This window comes from Symphalangus syndactylus, chromosome 5 (genome assembly GCF_028878055.3).
Source record: "Symphalangus syndactylus isolate Jambi chromosome 5, NHGRI_mSymSyn1-v2.1_pri, whole genome shotgun sequence".
Classification (NCBI taxonomy): Eukaryota; Metazoa; Chordata; class Mammalia; order Primates; family Hylobatidae; genus Symphalangus; species Symphalangus syndactylus.
In genome coordinates, this window is record NC_072427.2 from 7,977,674 (window position 1) to 8,000,970 (window position 23,297).

Below are 23,297 nucleotides of genomic sequence, written 5' to 3' on the forward strand. Positions count from 1 at the left end.
TATATAAACCTTTATGTGGGTGGCACAGAAAGGCATCTGCATATTTTACCTTCTTTGATTTGGGAAAAGTGATTTATTCTCAGTCAAGGCAATGACAAGTTGCAAGTTGTCTAATACTAAATATGTGATAACAGAGCAACAGGCTGCCTGTCAATTACTGGGTAATAGAACCTTCGCCACCACCACCTGCAGACCTCCAGCAGCGCCTCCTCGTTCCCTGACAATTTTGCTCATCTGCTCAAGAAATTCTAACGTATTCTACATTCTGTCTTCCAACTTAAAAAAAAATTCTTTGCTAAGAATATTTTGGCAATCAGATGCTCTTCAAAAAACAACAAAAATATCCAAGTGTTTATTCGCCTTACCTTCTGTTCTCTCCTCCTCTATGTAGAGGGATGTGCTGCTGTCACCATGGCTCTTTCAAATGGCCATGAGTTCTTACACTCTGACCTTGAACTCCGGGTGCTTGCCTGTTTGCCCTCTGTCTGACAGTGATGGCTCCTCCCACTGTGACATCATTCCAAAGCACTGTTCTCCAAGGTGGTTTTGTTACCTGTCAACGTTCTGGGACAAAGGGTCTCTAGTTAAATACGTTTGGGAAATAAATGCTGAGTTAAGCAAACTCTGTTGTTGCAGGATTTCCAAAAGTGCTCGATTTCTGATAGGCGCAGCATGCCACCCTTTTCTAATCTTGCTGACTTCAGAAACCCCCTTTCATGAGCATGTCTGAAGCATAGCTTATGGAGCCAGCGTTCCGAAGATGTGCTTGGGAAAAGGCCAGCATGATACCAGGGAGGTTGTAGTGATGACTGCACAAAACCTCAGATTCTTTGCTATTAAATAAATGCCAGGCACTGCCTCGCACAACTGTGGGCATTCCTTACTGAATCCAACAGCCCTCCTTAAAAAAAAATTAAACATAAGCATACTTTAAGTTAAAAGTAGCTTTGAGTTTTAAAGCATCACGTGGTGAGGTTTGGAGGCGCAGAATGAAGTTTGCATTTGTGAGTATTGAGTTTTCTTAAAGCATACAGCTTAAGAACATGCAGCTCTGGGGTCTGGACTGTGCTGTGAAGCACACACCTTCCTAGAAATCAGGACCCCTGCTGCATTTCTCTTTCTGGATTCTGAGCTACTGAGGTGGCATTTGGAACTCTTCTCCCTTTAGATGCTACACCGCTACCGTGGGTGTGCAGAACACCTGGGTTCAGACCCCTGCAGAGCTCTTGCCACAAGCTTCCTATATTTTATGATGTTGTCCTCTTTCTGATTAGAAACTAGTTTTCATGCTCTCTGCTAAGCCCAAAATTAGTCATTTAACCCCCCCACTTCTGGCAGATTTCTTATTTAATAAGGATTTCTTCTATAATAAATTCCTTTTACAAGAAAATTGATTTGTGAAGAAAGAAACAGACCACCTATGTGACAAAATAAAAATAAAAAAAGGTTTTGTATAAGCAGTATCTATTCCTAACTATTGTTTAAAGATAGGACTTGAGGCCAGGCGCAGTGGCTCATGCCTGTAATCTCAGCACCTTGGGAGGCCCAGGTGGTTGGATCAGCTGAGGTCAGGAGTTCCAGACCAGCCTGCCCAACATGGCGAAACCCTGTCTCTACTAAAAATACAAAAAAATCAGCTGGGCATGGTGGCGGGCACCTGTAATGCCAGCTACTCAGGAGGTTGAGCCAGGAGGATTGCTTGAACCGGAGAGGCGGAGGTTGCAGTGAGTCGAGATTGCACCACTGCACTCCAACCTGGGTGACAAGAGTGAAACTCTGTCTCAAAAAAAAAAAAAAAAAAAAAAAAAAATATATATATATATATATATATATATATATATATATATATATATGACTTGATGGCCAGGTGCAATGGCTCACATCTGTAAGCCCAGCCAGCACTTTGGGAGGTCAAGGTAGGAGGATCGCTTGAGCCCAGGAGTTTGAGACCAGCCTGTAGTGAGACCTTGTCTCCACAAAAAAATTAAAAAATGAGGCAGGAGGATTGTTTGAGCCTGGGAGGTAGAGGCTGCAATGAGCCGCGATTGTACCACTGCACTCTGGCCTGGACAACAGAGTGAGACCTTGCCTCAAAAAAACAAAAAAACAAAACAAAAAGACTTGAATACTACTTCATAATTTTGTGTCCTTAAAAATGTGTTCACATTATCCGGAGCAAGAATCGTTCTTGCTGTAGTTGAAGAATGACAGCCCACGTTACTAAAACAATCAAGTGACTTCAGCCAGCTTTTCCCATGACACATTGCCTCATAGTTACTGCCAGGTAGTGGCTTTCGGCAAAGTCCAAGTTTCTAAGAGTGGGGCTAGTAAAGTGTAAAATATCTTCGGTAATGTTTCTTAAAATAATGGGCCCATATGATACAAATTACATTTGTTAAAATGAAAAGACTTTGCTAACCTTTGTGTTAAGGTAGTCTTTGAAGAGAATATTTTGCTAGTGATACTAAATCAATGATTAATTGCAGAACATTGATCCCGTTCAAGGTCTTCATTAGTTGGCCTTGCAGTTTACATAGGAAGGACCAAAAGGTGCTACTAAGGGGCTTGGACATAAGGCCTTGCTGGACTGATCAGCAGTGGCTGACCCAGCTGTGGTAGTGGCTGATGGGATAGGCAGTGGCCGAGGGAGTGAATCACTCTATTGCTGCAACCCTGGGAACCCAAGCTTTGATATGAAGATTCTGAATGATTTAAGTATTTTCCCTAAAGAACACCTTAAGACGTACCATTATTTTTGTTTTTAAGGTAACTACGTCAACATATGCTTAAAGGGAATTCTTAAATTTGGGGTTTGCTGGGGGTTTCAGTTTCTTTACAGTCTGCAGTGAATTATCGTTTTAACTGTGTGCCTTTTTCATAAAAGCATTTTACATTGTACTGAAAAGATTACGTTCTTTTGGCTTTGGAAAAATATTTCCTGTTCAGTTCAAGCCATTACAGCCTGTTAGCATTTCACATCTGGAAGCCTGTGCCTCCCGTCACCAGCGAAGCGAGTGTGGCGGCCTGGCTGGGCCCCCAGCGCCTGCGTAAAGCGCTGGGACTTGTTTACTTCCCAAAGCTCAGCCTTGCGGGTTTTCGGGGAGTGAGGGGGTTCTGAGCGGGGAAGAGGCGCTTCCTTGCTCCCAGGGCAGGGGTGTGTGTGTGTGTGTGTGTGTGTGTTCATTCTTCCTGGAATGGAGATGGAGGGTCTTCCTCTTGGGTAATGAGGAGGGTTCCTTTCTCCCGGAGTGGGGACAGGAATCTTTCTTCCTAGTGAGTGCTAGTGAGTGTTGCATCCCCCCTCCCCTCATGCCTTAGGCAGCTATTTTTCACTCCCACCCAGTTTTCCAGAAAGCCAACCCAAACATTCTCCGTGTGAGAGGGAAGTGTCCCTCAGGGAAGAGAACTAATTTGAACAAAAAACGCTGGGCAGCCTGCGGCCTTGGTGTGGGTTGGAGCTGCGGGCCTCAGCCTGGCGCCCCTTGTTACGAGTCACCCAGGCTGGGTTGAGGGACGGCCCGGGAGAGGTGGCCCTGGTGCCTGCTCTGTGGCTCTTCTTCCTGGGGACACAGGGGACTGCGTCCTGCTTTCAATCTTTAAAAGGGAACCAAGCCTCTGGGTGCCACGTTACTTTCTGAGCATTAAGCTCTCCCCCAGTTTGCTGTGGTCTGGGAGGGTTAATTTTTGTGGCCTCCGGGACCCTGCTCTCCAGAGGTCGGCCTGATGCTGCCTCCACTCTCAGGATCATTGAGCTGGGCTGTGTCTGCTGATCCTGGTGGCTTCAGTGCTGAGAACACTCCCCCAGGGACCTGTCCCTGTGGCCTCTTGGGTGGCCAGGCACTAGAGCTCTGGGGCAGCGGTGCCCTGGGACAGAATCCACTGAGTTCTTTGAGGGAGTTTGACGGCCCCCGCGGCATAAGCTGCAGGGGAAACGATTTCATGGTGTGGAAGGAGCAAAACATTCATTGCATTTCTGCTGCTCACATGTGACCAGAAATGATGCCAAGCAACCCCAGGCTTCCTGCAGGAATCAAGCAGGACCCTGAGCACCCAGGCCTCAGACCTGACGGCCCCGGGGGAGGTGCCCCAGTCCCTGCAAATCCAAATGACCACAGGGTCTCAGCACTCCCCTGGCTGGAGGACAGTTCACAAAGGGCCAAGGTCAGCATCTTCTTGGGGCTGGTCAATCATGGTCTTGGTTGAACTTGCAACCTTGCTGTAGGAGACGGGTGGTCTAGATCTGACAAACATCCTTCCCAGAACACCGGGCCAGCGACAGAGAGTACAAATCAAGGTCAGATCTCTCCTTGCCCCTTAACGCTGGAGCTCCTGGGTGTGTTTGGAGAAAGGTAGCTGTTGAAGTTGGTTTCCATGGGAGAAGCGTGCAGCATGCATGCAGGCCCCAGGGTGGAAGCAGCCCTCTCTCCAGTTTGTTTTTCTTAATTTCTTTGAACGTTCAGTGAATCTTTTTTCAGACTTGTGGGAAGCCACTTGCCCAGTGAGTTGAAATGAATAGCAGTTTCAACGGAGAGCTTAGTTGAACAGCCACCCAAATGGACTAAATGCTTCGTATGGGAAAAGCATAGGAAGGGGTCTTCATGGTGGGCTGGGGAGCGGAGGGAAGCTGTGTTGTACTCGGCATGTCCCGGCTCCTCTCGTTGTTGTGAGCTGGGGAGTGACTGCTCTGAGACAGAGCCGAGGTGTGGGTTAGGGAGTCCTGCAAGACAGAGGATGTGGCCCACAGTGCTCATCCTATCCTAGGCTGAACACAGGACTCAGTGTCCCCCAGAGTCCTTGCGCTTGTGTTTTAGGGCTCCAGGAGAGAGCTGGCTGCATTTGAGATGGGCCTTGAGGATGCACAGGCAGAGAGAGCTCTGCAGCAGAGGGTATAGGGCACCCTGGGTACGGCAGGGGAGGGACCTGGAATTTTTTTTTTTTTTTTGAGACAGTTTCACTCATGTCGCCCGGGCTAGAGTGCAGTGGTGCGATCTCAACTCATTGCACCCTCTGCCTCCCGGGCTCAAGCGATTCTTCTGCCTCGGCCTCCTGAGTAGCTGGGACTACAGGCGCCTGCACCACGCCCAGCTGCTTTTTGTATTTTTAGTAGAGATGATGTTTCACCATGTTGGTCAGGCTGGTCTCGAACTCCGGACCTCAGGTGATCCACCCACCTCAGCCTCCCAAAATGCTGTGATTACAGGCGTGAGTCACTACACCTGGCCTGACCTGGGACTTTTAAATGGCATTTGAGCTTGGTAAAGGGGACTGTTTTGATCCGGTCAGTAGCACAAGCTGAATGTTTTACACAGGTTTTGAAATCAGATAGACCTGGGCTCATGCCCCAGTGCTGCCCCTTACTGGCCAAGCGTTATCCTCTAGAGGCCTCAGTTTCCTCTTCTGTAAATGAGTTAAGCAGGATTCAGTGAGATCACGGGTGTGGAGTGCTCAGCATCTTGTTGGCAACTGGAGCCCAAAAGACATCAGCTGCTGTTGTTATTTTAATTGGTGATAGAGGGAGGGTGGATGGATGGATGGAGCAGATAGTTGTTACAAGATGCTGAGGCCCTGGCGTGGTGGCTCAAGCTCGTAATCCCGGCACTTTGGGAGGCTGAAGTGGGTGGAATGCGTGAGTCCAAGAGTTTGAGACCAGTCTGGCCAACATGGCAAAACCCCATCTCTTAAAAACAACAAACAAACAAACAAAAAAACAAACCCACCGCCACCACCAAATATTATCCGGGCATAGTGGCTTGCACCTGCGGCCCCAACTACCTGGGGGGCTGAGGTGGGAGGAGACCTTGAGCCTGGGAGGTTGAGGCTATGGTGAGCTGAAATCGTACCACTGCACTCCAGCCTGGGTGACAGAGTGAGACCCTGTCTTAAAAAAAAGAAAAAGAAAAAGAAAAGGTGCTGAGGCCCTGAGCTAAGGGATGAATGTCAGGACAGTGGGAGAGAGGTGGTGTCGGCTCAGTTGGGACTTTGTGGCGGATCTGAGTGGTCCCTGACTAAGGAACTGGGGTGCCATCGTGGATCCATCTGGCTCCTAAGCTGTGCGCCTGGAGGGCCCAGTAAGGAGCAGGGAGGGCTTGTAGGTGCAGACCAGGGGGCTGGAAGAATGTGTTTACTCAGCTGTTTATTTACCGCTCTGTAAGCCCATGACATTTTCACCCTGGAAAGTGGGGGGCAAGGAGGTTAGGCTTCTGCAGAGGCTGAGTCCTGGTCCACTGAGTCTGTTGACATCTTCCCAAGTTAGGAGCCTTTTCCTCCGGGAACTATTCCCAGCAGTGAAATTCTTCCCAGGCAAACTCGGTGCACTGAAGACTTGACACTTTTTGCCACTTATTGCTGTCTTTGAATACAGAATAGTGACTGGCAGGGGGAATGGTGCTTCCGAAACAAGCAGAGGAAGCTGCTGTTCCCCAAGGGGCACCAAGTGGGTGTTTACGTCCAGGCTTATCTTGGGAGAGGAGGAGGAGGGGGAGGAGGAGGAGGAGGAGGCAGTTGCTGTGGCAGCCTCCTTCCCCTATGGGATGCTTAGAGGTGAATTGGAGGCTGAGGTGGGGTCCACAGATTAGGGATACAGCCCCCTCCCCACTTGGGGACATGCCAGCCAGAATCTTTGGTCACTGCAGAGTGGGAAACCGACTGCTGCTTCTCAGCTGAAGTTGGATGCTGTCTATTTGTTTTAGCTGGCCGGGTGTGGTGGCTCACGCGTGTAATCCCAGCACTTTGGGAGGCTGAGGCAGGTGGATCACTTGAGGTCAGGAGTTCAAGACCAGCCTGGCCAACATGGTGAAACCCTGGCTCTACTAAAAATGCAAAAACTAGCCAGGCGTGGTGGTGCGTGCCTGTTGTCCCAGCTACTTGGGAGGCTACGGGGCGAGAACTGCTTGGAACCCGGAGGCCGAGGTTGCAGTGAGCCAAGATTGCACCACTGTACTCCAGCCCGGGTGACAGAACGAGACCTGTCACACACACAAAACCATCATCTGAGTATTCAAAGATATAATTTACCTCCAAAAGTAAGGTGAGAGGAAAGAGATGCAGAGGAAGAGCTGACGAATCACCAGCACATTAGTATGTACAATAGCCCGTCTGCGTGTGGTCGTGTAGTTTTATAATTCATACTAGCAGTGTTCTGACAGTCTTACAGAGAGTAGCCAATTAAAGCAGAAGAATCGGCATAATCTTATGAACCTGCACGGCCAGTGTAAGCTGGCAAAATAATCACTCAGGCCGGATTTTGACCAAGTTATCAAGTTCTATCCCGTTAGTCTCATGCTCAGGGTACCAGCATGTCTGCATGGTCTCTAGGCTGACTCTACAGCCATCTAAGAGGGCTCACGCTTCATCTCCTTGGGGCTGGGGCCAACCCTGCCGTCAGGAATGCCTTCTATTTTCTTTGGTATCCTCTGCTGGGCTGCTTTTTTGTTTGTTTGTTTGAATTTTTTTAAAAAAGAGGTGAGCCAGGCAAGGTGCAATGTGCCTATAGTCCCAGCTACTTCAGAGGATGACTTGAGCCCAGGAGTTCAAGTCCAGCCTGGGCAACATAGCCAGACCCTGTCTCTAAATAAAAAAAAGAAAAAATTAAAAAAATAGGCAAACATAATTTTTAGAGCAAGTGTTCACTTTTTATTTATTTATTTATTTATTTATTTTTTGAGACGAAGTCTTGCTCTGTCGCCCAGTCTGAAGTGCAGTGGTGCGATCTCGGCTCACTGCAAGCTCCGCCTTCCGGATTCACGCCATTCTCCTGCCTCAGCCTCCTGAGTAGCTGGGACTATAGGCACCCGCCACCAAGCCTGGCTAATTTTTTGTATTTTTTTTAGTAGAGACAGGGTTTCACCGTGTTAGCCAGGATGATCTCGATCTCCTGACCTCGTGATCCTCCTGCCTCCGCCTCCCAAAGTGCTGGGATTACAGGCATGAGCCACCGCGCCCGGCCCAAGTGTTCACTTTTTAAAAAAACTCCTCAAGGAATAAGTGACTTTCCTTTCACAAAAGAGTAAAACTAATGTCCTTTCTTGCCTCTTTCACCCCAGCAGGCACGTATCCAGTAGATGTTTTGGAAGATGATCCTGACGCACATCAGGAAGCAGCTCTGGCTTACTACGCCTCAGTTAGGGAAGGAGCTGGGGCCCCATCTGAGGTTTTCTGTCTTCCCACTGGGGAGAAGGTATGCGTGATCTTCCTTGGCGAAGAGCTCTGTAAAATCTAATTTACAGAGTAGAATGTTATTGAAAGAATATAATAGACTAAAAAAAAAAAAACTCTTCTGGAGTGAGTATTAGAATAAGCGCACCCTCAGAAGCAGAATAAATCCTGCACTGGGATTCTGGAGTCCAGAGTGTGAGTCCACAGTTGCCAGGAAGTGAGCCAGACAGCCTGTGTGAATGTCTACCACTCACTGACTAGCTGTGTGACCTTGAGCAAGTGTCTTAACCTCTCTGGTCTTGGTATTGTCATCTCTAGACTGGGGACAATAACAGCACATACCTTATAGTGTTGTTATGAGAATTAAGTGAGATACTGTGTGCTGTGCCCAGCTATCTCAGTTTCCCCATTTGTAAATGAGGGGATTGGTTGGTCTTCAGTCTCCAAGGTTTGATTCAGTTCCAAAACTTCGTGATTTGGAATGAAGTTATATCAATTTTGATTTTTAGCACTGACACAATTCTACGCATTTTGAGTAGGGACTGAAAAGCAACAGAGAGAAGGATCTCTCTGTTGGGACAGTAGGATTGTGGGTGAAATGTTAAAATTGTGTTACTTTTAAGATCTTTATTTCCCTCCCTGCAGTAAGTAAAAAGAATATGTAAATTTTAGTCAATACCTGTGTCAGCTACCTTTCAGATTTGAGGCTGATCTGTTGAAAGAGACAAAGTTTTCTTGTTTTATACGGATACAATTTCACTTATACCAGGTATAGTTATCTGGTGGGCAAAGTTGGTTGAGAAAGACAGGGTTTTATTTCACTGCACTGAAGTTGTTCCTGAGTTAATGGAAACAATGGCTTGTACAGTTTATTGTGTGGCTTCCTTGAGATTTTGGAGATGCCAGCTCGCAGTCCTTCCCTGAAGAATCCAGCGCTCATCTGTGATCAAAGGCCTCCACGTTTTTGATCTGCAGAGGGAGGTCGCTTTCCTCACACGCTTCTGGCGCCCCCTAGTGGCTATTAAGCCAAAAAGGCAAAAGCTTGGTCAAGGCTAGGGGCTGTGTTAGTGAGCCAGCGTGGTGAGGGGCAGATTTGCATGGAGTGTGGGGGTGCTAGGTCATCTCGGAAGTGGGGAGAATTACAAGAGTTAGCCCTGAAGTAGTTTAGGATGCAGTTTCAATCATCTGCATTTATTTCACATGTATTTATGGATTACATTACTTTCAACCCACCCCAATATGTAGTATGCTCAGTGAGTGAAGAATTTTAGTGTTATTAGCGGCAACATAAGACAGCTACTAAAATTAAGTTGTTTTAATGTGATAGGAATGCGAAATGACTTTATACCTATTTCCTTTTTCCCTTTCTAAAAAAATGAAGTTTTGGCTGGGTGCGGTGGCTCACGCCTGTAATCCTAGCATTTTGGGAGGCAGAGGTGGGTGGATCACCTGAGGCCAGGAGTTCGAGACCAGCCTGGCCAACATGGTGAAACCCCATCTTTACTAAAAATTAAAAAAATTTAGCCAGGTGTGGTGGTGGGCGCCTGTAATGCCAGCTACTTGGGAGGCTGAGGCAGGAGAATCGCTGGAACCCGGGAGGCGGAGGCTGTAGTGAGCCGAGATCACACCACTGCACTCCAGCCTGGGCAACAAGAGTGAAACTCTGTCTCAAAAAAAAAAAAAAAAAAAAAATTTCATGAAAACAATCATTTTATTTCCTACTATTTTACTATTTTTGTAGTTAATAAGAAATGGGAGGCTGGGCGCGGTGGCTCACACCTGTAATACCAGCACTTTGGGAGGCTGAGGCGAGCGGATCACGAGGTCAGGAGATCCAGACCATCCTGGCCAACATGGTGAAACCCCGGCTCTACTAAAAATACAAAACATTAGCTGGGTGTGGTGGCACGTGCCTGTAATCCCAGCTACTCAGGAGGCTGAGGCAGGGGAATCGCTTGAACATGGGAGGTGGAGATTGCAATGAGCTGAGATCGCGCCACTGCACTCCAGCCTGGGCAACAGACAGAGACTCCATCTCAAAAAAAAAAAAAGAAAGAAAGAAAGGAAAGAAATGGGAGCCGTCTCTTGCCACTTAGGATGTTGAAATAGTCTAATTTGGAATAGTATTGGACCTCCTCATTGCTTAAAGAAGAAAAGAAGGTTTAACTTTTCTTTTTGAATGCAGAGAAGTTTTTCAAAACAAAAAGAAAGATAAGGAAGTGGTTTGAACATACATCATGTCATTTCACTTTGGTCCTCCTAAAAATATTTCCTTTTGATAATTAACTCTTTTTCCAGTCTTGAAATTGTCCTATCACAGTTAAGATACAATAATATTAGTACTTATTGATTTTTCTGATTATAAAACAGTACATGCTCGTCGTTTAATATTTAGGAACTGTTACAAAGGATGGAGAAAATAAAATCATCCATAGTTAACTGCTATGAGCATTTTGATGTGTTTGCTTTTGACTTTTGTATTTTTGCATTTCTTAAAACATGGGTGACGGGAGGCAGAGCGTGCAGTGAGCCAAGATAGCGCCACTGCACTCCAGCCTGGGCGACAGAGCGAGACTCCCTCTCAAAAAAAAAACAAACAAACAAAAAAAAAATGGGTGAGATTACTCTCTGAATACAATGTGGTTTATAACAAGCACCTTTTCCTTTTCTTTTTTCTTTCTTTCTTTTTTTTTTTTTTTTTTTTTTGAGGCAGGGTCTCTCTGTGTTGCCCAGTCTGGAGTAAAGTGGTGTGACCATGGCTCACTGCAGCCTCCACCTCTCAGGCTCAAGCGATCCTCCCACCTCAGCCTCCCGAGTAGCTGGTACTACAGGCATGTGCCACCATGCCCAGCTAATATTTTATTTTCTGTAAAGATGGGGTCTCACTATGTTGCCCAAGTTGCTTTCAAAATCTTGGGCTCAAGTGATCACTGAGGTCTCCCAAAGTGCTGGGATTACGGGCATGAGCCATTGTACTCAACTGTCTTTCTGTGTTGATCCAACGCTTTGTAAATGTTGGGTTTAATGGCCTGTAACAGCTGGCTTGTGGATGAACCATGTTGCACACAACCTTTCGGGAGGGCCAGCTTGGGGACTCTTCATTAAAGTGACACCGAAGACCAAGACATTTATAGGTTGCAAGATTTGTTAAGAAATAGTTCTCTGAAACTGTGGAGGCCTGCTGTCAACTTATTTGAAACAAAGTTTTGCTCTTGTCACCCACGCTGGAGTTCAGTGGCACTATCTCGGCTCACTGCAACCTCCACCTCCCAGGTTCAAGCGATTCCTCTGCCTCAGCCTCTCGAGCAGCTGGGATTATAGGTGCTGGCCACCATGCCTGGCTAATTTTTTTTTTTTTTGGTATTTTCAGTAGAGACGGGATTTTGCCATGTTGGGCAGGCTGGTCTTGAATTGCTGATCGCAGATGATCTGCCCGCCTCAGCCTCCCAAAGTGCTGGGATTATAGGCGTGAGCCACTGCACCCGGCTGCTATCAACTTTTAACAAGCAACCTGCCTGTCTAGCTCAGCCAATGTGTTCTTTTGTAATTTTCTTATACCGTTCTTGGTTTTCAAAACAGACTTGGTACCAGAGCACATTGACCTTTTTCATTTGATGACCACAGAAAGGGCTTTGGATGTGGGCACTTGGGAGAAGCCTCTGGGGCAATCTCAGCGTTGGAGGCACTGGTTTCTGTCTCATATAACAAACAAGTACCCAGAGTTGAGCTTCTCTGTCCCAGGGCTGACAGGGAGCCTAGACTGGGCCTGTAGGGCCCAGAGAACGTGTACATTTCTTTCTTTTTTTGTTTTTTGAGACACAGTCTCACTCTGTTGCCCAGACTTGAGTGCAGTGGTGTGATCTCGGCTCACTGTAACCTCCACCTTCCAGTCTCAAGCGATTCTCCTGCCTCAGCCTCCCAAGTAGCTGGGATTACAGGCATGTGGCACAACCACCCGGCTAATTTTTGTATTTGTAGTAGAGATGGGGTTTCACTATGTTGACCAGCCTGGTCTTGAACTTCTGACCTCAAATGATCCAACTGCCTTGACTCCCGAAGTCCTGGGATTACAGGCATGAGCCACTGTGCCTGGCCAAAGGTGTGCGTTTCTTGAGACTGCTTGCTGGACTGAGCCAGGGCAGCAGGCAGCCTGAGTGGCATCCCGGGGGGAGGTGGGCACGTCCCAGGCTGTGTCCATACAGTGGCCACCGGGGCCCTGGGAGAAGAGCTGGGCCCGAGGTGGGCAGATTGAAATCCAGAAAGCTGCTGCAGTAGGAAGCGTTTGGAAGGGAGAGCCGAATGGTGATTGGCCAACAAGTAGGTGTCTAGTTGACACATGGATAGATGGACATGTGGACGTGGGGAAGAAAAGGTGTGCTGGGTGGGAGATAGGAGAAGTTTTTGAAATTCCCCTGGTGTTTAGCTCAGCATGGGGAAGGTTCACATTTTTGTGGTGCCTGTGTTCTGTCAAATTAAGCCTGTGTTCCGTGCAACAGTGTTCTTTCAATGCACACCATGCGAATTAATGTTAAGTAAATTCTCATGCCCGTATCATGATGAAATAACAAAACGGTTATTTTGTTATTTTTTCAGGTGAAACTTGAAGCTTCATATGTCTGCTTTTGCACGGTGCACCGTGATGAACCTCAACATAAGATACTGGTTTTGGTTAATCCCCAGCACACAAAGACAGGTTGGTGGTTATTAATGGATTTCAAAAACGGGCATCTTGACTTCATCATATACAATGGATAGAATCAAATCCCTAGGAGATGATGGTTGTGCTCATAGGCAGAACTTAGAAGGACATGAAAGCAGAACGGATTTATTTTCAGCTCTTAGGGATCCAGTAGTGCATTTGTATTTCTGTTTATTGACATATATATTGTTGTTGGGTTTTTTTTTTTGAGACGGAGTCTCGCTCTGTCACCTAGGCCGGAGTACAGTGGTGTGATCTCAGCTCACTACAACCTCCACCTCCTGGGTTCAAGCGATTTTCCTGCCTCAGCCTCCTGAGTAGCTGGGACTAGAGGCACCAGCTACCATGCCCGGCTAATTTTTTTGTATTTTTAGTAGAGATGGAGTTTCACTGTGTTAGCCAGGATGGTCTTGATCTCCTGAACTCGTGATGTACCCGCTTTGGCCTCCTAAAGTGCTAGGATTACAGGCGTGAGCCACCGCGCGCAGCCTTTTTTTTTTTTTTTTTTTTTTTTTTGACATAGTCCTGCTCTGTTGCCCAGGCTGGAGTGCAATGGTGCGATCTGGGCTCATTGCAACCTCTGCCTCCTAGGCCCAAGCGATTCTCCTGCCTCAGCCTCCCGAGTAGCTGGGACTAAGGGTGTGCCACCATACCTGGCTAAATTTTTTTGTATTTTTAGTAGAGGTGGGGTTTCACCATGTTGGTCAGGCCGGTCTTGAACTCCTGACCTCAAATGACCCTGACTGCCTTGGCCTCCCAAAGTGCTGGGATTACAGGTGTGAGTCACCACACCTGGCCTATATATTTGTTTTTGTATTAAAGACACGAGAACTGCCTGTTGCCCACAGCAGCAGGCCTCGGAGCTGCTTTCGAGGTTGCTGTTCTCATTAACAATAGCGCACAGAATTGCAAGCGCTGAGCGAGGTCCTTTTGTTGGAGCGTTACCACAGCCCTGTGCAGCCAGGGGACCATTCTCATCCCCACATTCAGGCAAGGACATGCGGCCTCTGAGTGGTGGAGTAACTGGCCTAAGACCGCACAGTTAGGGCATGGTAGGGATTTTTTTTGCAAGGTGATGACTGGGTGGGGTTTTGTTTCTGGTGGTGAAGTTTAGGTAATCTGTAACATACTCATTCTTCCTCTGTGTTGTGGAGAGACCATTTGTGGCTGGATTTCACATCCTAACATACTCATTCTTCCTCTGTGTTGTGGAGAGACCATTTGTGGCTGGATTTCAGATCCTCGGAGTGAGTCCTCTGGAGAAGAGGCACCACCAGGCTCCATGGCATCTGGGGCAGGGGCCTGTGGGCTGTGGCAGTGGGCGGTGTGAGGTGGGGAGCAGAGAAGGGGTGCAGCCTGTCTGTCCTCCCTGAGAAGAAGTGAAGGAACTCGTTTCAGTGAGGGCTCTCAATTTAATTTTAATCCTATGCAGAAATTTTCTCCTCTATTATACCTATGTTTTATCTTGTGTTTTGCAGATCTCTTACAATGGCTGAGTATTGCTTTCCTAATAAGAAATAATAATAGTACATCTCAATTGGTGACATGGTTTGGCTGTGTCCCTGCCCAAATCTCATCTTGAATTGTAGCTCCCATGATTCCCAGGTGTTGTGGGAGGGACCTGGCAGAAGATAATTGAATCATGAGGGCAGTTTCCCCCATACTGTTCTTGTGGTAGTGAATAGGTCTCACAAGGTCTGATGGTTTTTTTTATTTTTATTTTTTATTTTTTGGGGTGGATGGAGTTTTGCTCTTGTTGCCCAGGCTGGAGTGCAGTGGCACAGTCTTGGCTCACTGCAACTTCCACCTCCCGGGTCAAGTGATTCTCTTGCCTCAGCGTCTTGAGTAGCTGGGACTGCAGGTGTGTGGCACCACGCCCAGCTAATCTTTGTATTTTTAGTAGAAATGGGGTTTCACCGTGTTGGCCAGGCTGGTCTCGAAGTCCTGACCTTAGGTTATCTGCCCGCCTCGGTCTCCCGAAGTGCTGGGATTACAGGGGTGAGCCACCGCGCCTGGCTGATCTGATGGTTTTGTAAGGGGTTTCTGCTTTCGGTTGGCTCTCATTCTCTCTTGCCTCCTGCCGTGTAAGACAGGCCTTTTGCCTTTTATCATGATTATGAGGCCTCCCAAGCCATGTGGAACTGTGAGTCCATTAAACCTCTTTTTCTTTGTAAATTATTCAGTCTCAGGTATGTCTTTATCCGCAGCATGAAAACGGACTAATACTATTGGTCAGCCCTCCTTCGATGATGTGGTATCTGGTGAAAGTTTGGGGTTATGGATCTTTTACTATATCTGCAAACAGGGGCCTCCTTCAGCTTCCAGCTTCCTTAGACATAGACCTTTGCCTGTCGCCTGCATGTCTGTCTGGGACCCGTACTCAGAGGATGCCCCACTTGGTGCGTGTCACAAAGCCCAAGGTGACATCTTTGGGGCAAGCTATTCTGCACGTCCTCAAGGCCTCTGTCTTTGCTAAACGTGAAACTCAAGTGTGCTTAGCTAGCTGTGTGGGAGTTTTCAGCATGCTGGCAAAGCCTCCTCGTTGCTTCAGGGCTGGAGGTGGCTGAGATGTGTGTGAGAGCTTTCTGTCAAGGTTCAGAGCGCTTCCTACCTCCGTCCGGTGGAGCCTTGGCTGTTGTGAACAGAGGGCCTATGAGAACCTCAGGCCTTTGATATTGCCTTGGATTTGTGTGACTCCACCACCAAGTCGCTGAAAGTAACAAGATGTACCCACATGAACCCTTCAGTGCACAGATTGTCAAAACGTCTAAGAATATTGTTTGCCCATTTTAAGAAAGTGCTCACATATCAGCTGCCCCACCACCCCGTTTTAGGCATTTAACAATATTCTGGTTATAGGTCTTTAACTACAATTTGCATAATGTAAACATATGACTGACTCTTATAAATCTGTTTCTCATTTGTATTGGACTTAATTTTTTTTGTTGTTTTCAAGAATGTACTATAATAAATATTCATAAGCTCCAAGACATCTCACTATGGACCATTCGTTATATATAATAGCACTTTAAATAACGTTTCGAAATGTTTTCCTGCTGCTGTGGGCTCAATTGTGTTGGCTGTGATTTTGCATGGTTTTCAAAAAAAGCACTCAGGTGTTCCTGGAGCCGCACGCTCTCGCTCTTTAATCCGGTATTTGGAAGCAGGCACGAGTTCTTTCCCAAACACCTCGCACATTTCCAGAGCATGTCTTGTGGCTTGAAGCATGTGGACTGGGCAGCAGCCGATGGTATCAGGGACCCTATTCACAGCTTTGACAAATGTGTCACCTCCCCTCTATGCTTAGCTGTGACCGTGGAGAATGCTATCACTCGTTCCTTTGTCACTTTCTTGGAGGAGTTCTATTTGTGAAGGCCGTGCATGTTTGTGTTTTTGTGTGTTTAAATGGAAGCTAAAGGAATCAGAAGCTGTTTGATAAGCCCTGGGTATGAGTTAATTATTGATAAGGTGGTTGAATCCATCACAGTCACTTCCAATAACTCCGCAAGCAAATGAAAAACATCCTGGAATCGTGAATTCCCCTGTGGCAAGTGGTTATCGTTCGTGGTGGCAGTCTGCTGTTACAATGTAAGTAATGAAGCTTTCCACCTTTCCCCTTTAAGAAACTGTGACAGCACTTTCCATAGAGCGGGGGTGAAAGCAGGTGCCCTTGTCCCCGTGGCTCCTGGCGGGCTCTTTCTGGATGCATCTCTGGACAGAGGCTGGTTTATATTCTTTGAGGGGACATGGCTGAAGGCTGCCAGGAACCTCCTTTCCTAGGTTGCTCCTGTGCCTTTGTAAGGACTTCAGCTTTCACTTATGTCACCTCATTACTTCATTTATTTCTGCTTGTTTTGTTATTCTCATTTTTTAATTATTAATGGATCTCAAATGTTTACAAATATTAAAAAAACTTCTCTCATCAAAAAAGTTGGGGCCTTTTTCCGATCTTCCGTGTAAAATCAAAACCACTCATCCTAGCCTTCAAGATTGACATCAGATGATGACCTTCAGCTTTTCTTGTTTCTTCCTGTGTCCTGTGCAGCATAATAGGATGAACATGGACTTTGACGTCAGATGGAGCTGACTTGGAATCCTGGCTCTGCCAACTGACTAGCAGAGGGGATAAGTTATTTAACCTCTTTGAGCATCAGTTTCATCGTTTGCAAAATGGAAACAGCTTACCTACTTCACAAGACAGTGGTGAGAATAAAATTATTTATGGCAGGAAGTCTGATGCATTGGACCATCCCAGGGCACAGCCTAGGCGTGAAATGTGCAGGACTCCTGGGCTCCTCCAGAAGGTGCACCCTGGCTTGTTCCTCCTCTGTCTTTGCATGTTGTGCTAGAGAAGTATGGATTTCAGAGTGGGGGGCCTGTTCTGTAGCTTCTGGTGAAAGTTTGGCAGTTGGAATCACCACCCTGGCAGATTCTGCTTGGGGACTTCCCCAGGGGCAAGCTTAGTCTGTTTTTGAACTACTTTTCTTGGATTTTTTTTTTTTTTTTGAGATGGAGTCTTGCTCTGTTACCCAGGCTGGAGTGCAGTGGCACGATCTTGGCTCACTGCAACCTCCGCCTCCCGGGTTCAAGCAATTCTCCTGCCTCAGCCTCCGAAGTACCTGGGATTACAGGCGTGTGCCACCACACCGAGCTAATTTTTAGTAGAGATGGGGTTTCACCTTGTTGGCCAGGCTGGTCTCAAACTTCTGACCTCAAGTGATCCACCCGCCTCAATCCTCCCAAAGGATTACAGGCGTGAGCCACCGCGCCCGGCCTCTTCTTGGATTCTTATTGTCAGAAAGTTATTCCTTATACTAATCCAAACTGCCTCCTTGTATAAATGTCATGCAGTCCATCCAAAAGCCCCAATTGATCAGGGATGGGCTGGAGGGGATGTGTCTCCATGCCCCCTGGGTAAAGAGACAGTGGCTCTCATCAGGTAAGCCTTAAGGCAGGTGCGATGTGGCACTAATGGAAGGATAGGTCCAGCTCAGTTAGAACTCAGTTTTCTTTGGTGCTGCTTAGGCTGTGACTGAAGCAAACAGCACTTATCCATGGAGAGTAATGGGGATGACGGATGAGAGGACTTGAAACCTTTTGAGCAACGCTTGAGGAAACTAGGGCTATTTCACTTTAGAGAAGGAATGCAGGGGGCTAGAAACTCATGGTTTGAAAGGGTGTTGAGGTCGTTAGGTCCCGTGTTTTCCAAGATGATTTTAAGGAGGTGCGGCTGAATTTCAGACGGAGAAAAAGGATGATCTTTTGGGTTGTAATTTTCAATATTTTGAGGAGAAGGTTTTTGCTTCCTGCCAATATGACTTTAGTGCTTGACCAACCCTGTTTAATCTCCTTTTTTATTTTTATTTTTGAAAAAAGAAAATAGGCCTCCCAGCTGAGTACCCTTAGCTAGAATGCCATGTTTTGTCTTTGTAAGGTATTTTTATAATTATAGCAAATGATGCCTCATTTATGGCAGGGCTAATAAGAGGACAGGTGGTGTCCAGATGTGTCAAAATCACAAAGGTGTTTTCTGGGAGGCACTGGCCTGGGGTCTGGGCCTCTGCACCCCCAGAAGCCTGTTCTATTCTGGGATGGCTCTGATTGTTAGAACATTCTTCATGAGGAGCCCAAATTGATAGGGCCATATGCCTCTCCACTGGCCTTGTGCCTCGCGTGGGGTCATCCAGGTAGGTGGGCGTGGCTTCTCCACTCAGGTGTGCCGTATTTTCAAAGTCCTCCCCTCCACCAGATCACACATCTCTCAGCCTCCAATTGCTTCTCCTGGGATACAGGCTGCAGAGCTTGTCACATCCTGGGTCCCTCTTTCAGGTCTAAGCTTCTTTTAGCATGACATCAGAACTTGTGTCATGGGTGCCATTGTGGGAAGCACCTGGGTTTTGTAGTAAGTTAGTCCTGGGTTCAGATCCTGGCTGTGACCCTTAGGAGCGGGTGGGCCTGGTGGCGTTCCTGAGTGTCTCTGAGCCTTACTTTCCTGCCTTGCGACTCGGTAGTGTGGCCTGTGCCCAGCAGCAAGGCATCATCAGGGAGCTGGTTAGAAATACAGGATCTCAGCTGGGTGCCGAGGCTCACGCCTGTAATCCCAGCACTTTGGGAGGCCAAGGTGGGTGGATCACCTGAGGTCAGGAGTTCAACACCAGCCTGACCAACATGGTGAAACCCCGACTCTACTAAAAAAAATACAAAAATTAGTCAGGCGTGGTGGCGGGCGCCTGTAATCCCAGTTACTTGGGAGGCTGAGGCAGGAGAATCGCTTGAACCCAGGAGGCAGAGGTTGCAGTGAGCTGAGATCATGCCACTGCACTCCAGCCTGGGCGACAAGAGAGAGACTCTGTCAAAAAAAAAAAAAAAAGAAAGAAAGAAAGAGAAAGAAAGAAGGAAAGAAAGGAAGAAAGAAAAGAAAAGAAAGAAAGAAAGAAAGAAAAAAAAAATACAGGATCTCCAGCCCCACCCCAGACCTAGAGTCAGAACTTGGGCTTTAACAAGATCCCCAGGCGATTTGCAGACACGCTGCAGGCTGCGAAATGCTTGTCCAGAGAACCGTGAGATTAGAGTGGTGGATGGTGAAGTGTTCGCTCTTCTTGGACTGGACATTTTCCTTCCACAAAGTTAGCCTCAGTTTACCCGGGCATTTCCTACCCAGGTTTGACTCACCTTTACCTGAGACTTCACTCACCACCTGTGTGCTTGGCCCCGGGCTTTTCACATGAACTTGTTATTAAGACATGACTCTCTTTCAAAGTTTGTGTAGTCGATGTTTCAAACCTAAAGATAGGAACTTATCTTTATTCTACTATACATAAATAACAGCTTTATTGAGATACAATTCACATATCATATAATTCCTCTATTTAAGGTTTACAGTTCATGTTTTTTAGCATACACAGAATTGTGCATCCGTCATACAATCAGTTTCAGAACATTTTCATTACCCCTAAAACAAACCCCACTCGCTTTATCTATCATGATCCTTCTACCCTCCCTTGCTGCAGGCAGCCACTAATCTACTTTCTCTATGGATTTGCCTATTCTGGACATTTCTTATGAATGGAATCATATAATATATGCCCTTTTGTGCCTGACTTCTTTCACATAGCATAATGTGTTCAAGGATCATCCATGTTATAGCATGTTTCAGTACTTCCTTCATTTTTAGGGCTGAATAATATTCCACTATGCAGTTACATCACATTTGTTTATCCGTTCATCAGTTGACGGACACTTCCATTATTTCCACTTTCAGGCTATGAATAATGCCACTGAAAATTTGTGTACAAGTTTTTGCGTTGGGGATATGTTCTCATTTCTCTTGGGAGCCCAGGAGTGGGATTAATTGCTGAATCATATGGTAATTATGTTTAACCTTTTGAGGATCTGTACTGTTTTCCAAAGACACTGTGACATTTTATGTTTCCTTCAACAATGTTTGAGGATTCCGATTTTTCTACATCCTTGTCAACACTTATTATTGGCAATAAGTCAATAGCCATTCTAGCAGGTGTGAAGTGGTGTCTCTGGGTGTGGGTTTGATTTGCATTTCCCCGATGACTAATGATATGAGCATCTTTTCATGTGTTTATTGGCCATTCGTATATCTTCTTTAAAGAACTGTCTATTCCTATTTTTTGCTATTTTAAAATTGGGTTATTTGTCTTTTTAGTATTGAGTTGTGAGATTTAAAATCTAGTCTTTATATATTCTGGATACAAATTCTTTATCAGCTATAAGATTTGCAAAATTTTTCTCCCATTCTGTGGGTTGTCTTTTCACTTTGTTGGTGGTATCATTTGAAGTACAAATTTTTTTTTTTTTTTTTTTTTGAGATGGAGTCTCGCTTTTTCACCCAGTCTGGAGTGCAGTGGCGCGATCTCGGCTCACTGCAGGCTCCGCCCCCCGGGGTTCACACCATTCTCCTGCCTCAGCCTCCCGCGTAGCTTATACTTTAAGTTCTAGGGTACACATGCACAACTTGCAGGTTTGTTACATATGTATCCATGTGCCATGTTGGTGTGATACACCCATTAACTTGTCATTTATATTAGGTATATCTCCTAATGCTATCCTTCCCCCCTCCCCCCACCCCATGACAGCCCCCGATGTGTGATGTTCCCCTTCCTGTGTCCAAGTGTTCTCATTGTCCAATTCCCACCTTTGAGTGGGAGCATGCGGTGTTTGGTTTTTTGTCCTTGCGATAGTTTGCTGAGAATGATGGTTGCCAGTTTCATCCATGTCCCTACAAAGGACATGAACTCATCCTTTTTTATGGTTGCATAGTATTCCCTGGTGTATATGTGCCACATAAATGTTTTTAATTTTTATGATGTCCACTTTATCTATTTTTTTGTTGTTGTGTTTGCTTTTGGTGTCATATCTAAGAAACCATTACTTAATCCAAGGTCATGAAGATTTATGCCTGTGTTTTCTGATTATGTTTCACTTGGGTCTATTATTTCATTGTGTTTAAAGAGTGGGTCCTTCCATCCAGTTATATTAGCTATTTCTTCTGACTGTATAGCTTGTGTCCTTTGAAGGCATACATTCATTTTTTTTTTTTTTTAAGGTAGTATCTCACTCTGTTTTCCAGGCTATGGAGCTCATAGCTTACTGTAACCTTGAACTCCTAGGCTCAAGCAATCCTCTAGCTTTAGCCTTCTGAGTAACTGGGACTATACATGTGTACACTATCACGCCTGGCTAATTAAATTTTTTTTTTTTTTTGTAGAGACAAGGTCTCCCTATATTGCCCAGGTTGATCTTGAACTCCTGGCCTCAAACGATCCTCCCACTTTGGCCTCTCAAAGTGCCAGGACTACAGGCCTGAACCACCATGCCCAGCCCTGATGGTGTGCTTTCTTTATTTGTAATCCAAGTACCTAAAAAAATGCCGATCATTATTCATGCAATTATTATACCTTTAAAAACACACTCAACCCATTGTTTAGCACACATTGCTGGCTCATCCACAAAAAGATTTCAAGAGACTTTATGAAATGAATGCTTGAAATTTAGAGTGGAGGGAAACCTGGCTGCTGAAACTGAGATGACTTATGTTTAATTGTTCTCCTAACACTAGTGTGGGAACACTCTGAGAAAAGGAGGTGAGATCAGTTTTGTATCACCTGGTTTTGGGGAATTCATACTGATTTTAAGTCTAGTCTTTCTTTTCTTGGTCCTTATAGACCATCTTTCACCATTCACTCTAGACCTTTGTCAGGAGGGGATGCTAGGAGAACCAGGCATTAATACTAAGGCTGATGTTATCCCCCTACGCACTGGGGCAGCACTGGTTTATGTTTGGTCTTTTTGGCCATTCCTGTCATTGTATAATTACAGAGAGCGGATTTCAACTTCAGCATCACATTCACAGGTTCTGCTCCCTGGGATGTGAATTCACTGGGTCTAGAGACTGGAGCATCTCTAAAAGGAGCAAATCTCTGAAAGAATGTCCCAGAGGCTGATTAAAAATGGCAAATTGTAATTGATATGAAGTCAAATGCAGCTGTTTGGGAAATAAACAAAGGCAAGACATAAAAAAGGATGAGTTCATGTCCTTTGTAGGGACATGGATGAAGCTGGAAGCCATCATTCTGAGCAAACTATCGCAAGGACAGAAAACCAAACACCACATGTCCTCACTCATAGGTGGGAATTGAACAACGAGAACACTTGGACACAGGGTGGGGAACATCACACACCAGGGCCTGTTGAGGGGTGGAGGGAGCGGGGAGGTATAGTATTAGGAGATATACCTAATGTAAATGACGAGTTAACGAGTGCAGCACACCAACATGGCACATGTATACATATGTAACAAACCTGCACGTTGTGCACATGTACCCTAGAACTTAAAGTATAATAATAAAAAATAAAAAACAAAAACAAACAAACAACAAAAGAAAAACAAAGGCAAGACCCTTGCCTTATACTCCAATCCACTATTTCCAGTTTCCAACCCATTCCTAATTTGGGGGCCGGTTGTCTTTCCAGTGGAGATGGTCCTCCGTGACCATTAGAGCATCTGGCCAATGTGTGTTCTTCCTCAAGTTTCTCTCCGAGTCTAGCCAGCCTACCCAGGCCCCTCACCCTGTTTTTGCGAGCAGTTTCCCAGCCTGCCTGAGCTTACTCAGCGCTCTGGTCTTCCCCACCTTATTCTTTAAGGATTGTGCCAGGCCTGGGGCTCTGTACTCAGTTACAGGCACCTTTGTCCATCCCCAACTGTAACACCTTCGTAACATCCGACCCTTTCTGAATGGACCTCTTTTCTGCAAGCTCCTGGGCCACACTGTTAGTTCTTCTAGATGGAGTCTTCCTGTTGTCCTTGTCAGGAAACTTGCTGATTTGTCTTGTAAGATTTCCTCTTATCAGCTCTCTTTCGGACAACTTTTATTTTATATATTTTTTTCATATGAAGCCCAGGGGTCAGATG